Raw genomic sequence first — 2,029 nt, 5'->3', positions numbered from 1 at the left:
AAGAAATCTCCTTCAAGAGCACTGAAGTAATATTCCATAAACGACCAAGATTTATTAACATACATATGAAAATATAATTTACTATGAATCAACAGCAAACAAGATACAAGAGATCAGTTTCATTGATCCGATACCTCTTTTCACCACATACAATGAAACTGCCTTTAATTTTAAATTTTACAGGCTACTGCTATTTAAGGTCTTTATTTCACTCAGCTTTGAATATTGTGTAATTGCATTTCATGATCGATTGCAGCTTGCTTTCTTCTTGCTACATGCAGTCTCCTTATTGCCTTTTTGGATCTGAAGCCAAAATAACAACTTTAGAAGTTTGAGACCATGATTTATAACTATGTGCATAGTTCACATGTAGTACAGGATAAACTCATTTGACACAGAATAATGTATTTTTCATTTCTAAAGTGCACTATGATAATTGATTGAATCTTTATTAAGTAAAAATAAACTCCTACATTATAAATTCAAATAGAAAAAACCTAGAATAGAAAAATCAGTCAGAAAAGCAAAAAATCATTCATATTTCCTTTAATCCTCAAAGCTAATCTTCACTCCAAGAAAAAAAGGATGGTACAACTGTACAAAAGAAGATACGGAAGTTAAAGAATCTCTCCTTGTTTGCCTCTGTTCCTCCTAATTGTCAGAAGTACAACTGTAAAATTTAGGATGTATTCTTAACACACACCAACAGCAAAAATAATACCATTCAGCTCCTTTCAGACAGAACCACAGAAAAGTCCCCCTGCTCAGTATGTTGGCTTTTCTGACACATTATTCTTTAATATACGTGTATCATGATTGAGTGAAATATATAAATGATTCACCTTCATCCATATCTCCTTGTGTTTACAGAAGCTATTCCTAAGCATTCAGTAGATGAATTTGCAGACTAGTTTTTATCTTAAAATAAAGCAAAAAGTGTGATCATTGCTAATCGGCTGTTAAGAATCATATTCCAGACAGCATTTACTGTAGTCCAAAATTGTTGAAATGTTGAAAATTTCCATTTTGTTTCCCCATTACTGGAAAAAAAAATCTATGCCTACAAAATAAAAACAGCCATAATGGGTCAGACCAAAAAAAAAAAAAAATCTGTCTAGCCCATTATCCTGCTCCCGACACAGCCATTAGGAGATGCATAAGGAAAGATTCTAAGAGGCACAGAAAAAGCTGAGCAACCTCTCCTTCCCATCTCCCGGCAATTAGTGGTTTAGGACCTTCCTAAGCCAGAAGTTGTGTCTGCGCAGGATGTTTTTACAATTCATGAAACAAAAGTAACCATTAATCCCTTTTTGAACTCAGTTAAACTTTTGGCCTTTACAACATTTAGTGGCAGTATCTCACACTGATTGATTATTTTTTGTATGAAAAAGTGTTTCTTATTGCTCATTTCTGGCTTGCTGTTTAGCTCTTTAGTTCTTGTGTGCTAAGAGATACTGAAATGATAGTTCTGCATTCACTCTCTCCATGTCATTCATTAGTTTATTTGCTCTACCTTATCTTCTCTCAGTTATCTCATTTCCAAGGTAGAGAAACTCAGTCTATCTAGTCTGTCATTCCACTTACTTTCCCCACCTTTTCCAAAAGCCTTTTCCAGTTTTGCTGAATCCTAAAATGTGATGGCAGGATCAGCGCACAATATCCGAGACTCAAGTAAATGAGGGATTTATACTATTTTCTGCACTGTCCCCATTTCCCAAGAATTCCCAAAATTAAATTTCTCTTTTAAGTGTTTGCCAGAGACTTATTTCATTTTTACCTTCCAGAAAATCTGCTTAATTTTATTTTGGAATCTTTTCTGTGAGTGATAATACACGATATAGAGTTTGTTATTCTATATGTATGATGAATGAGATAGTTCTTCAGTTCCCTTCTCTTCCTCACATGTACTACTTTATGTTCATTAACCTACAACTTCTCCTGGCATTTTAGATTTCAGTGACTCTGTATTGAGAGTCTTTTTGTGTTTACACATTATTTTAAATTAACCTGAACAGTTTTACATCAGCAG

Source organism: Buceros rhinoceros, unplaced genomic scaffold, assembly GCF_000710305.1.
Source record: "Buceros rhinoceros silvestris isolate BGI_N320 unplaced genomic scaffold, ASM71030v1 scaffold7984, whole genome shotgun sequence".
In the NCBI taxonomy this organism is placed as follows: Eukaryota; Metazoa; Chordata; class Aves; order Bucerotiformes; family Bucerotidae; genus Buceros; species Buceros rhinoceros.
This window is presented reverse-complemented; position numbering follows the sequence as displayed.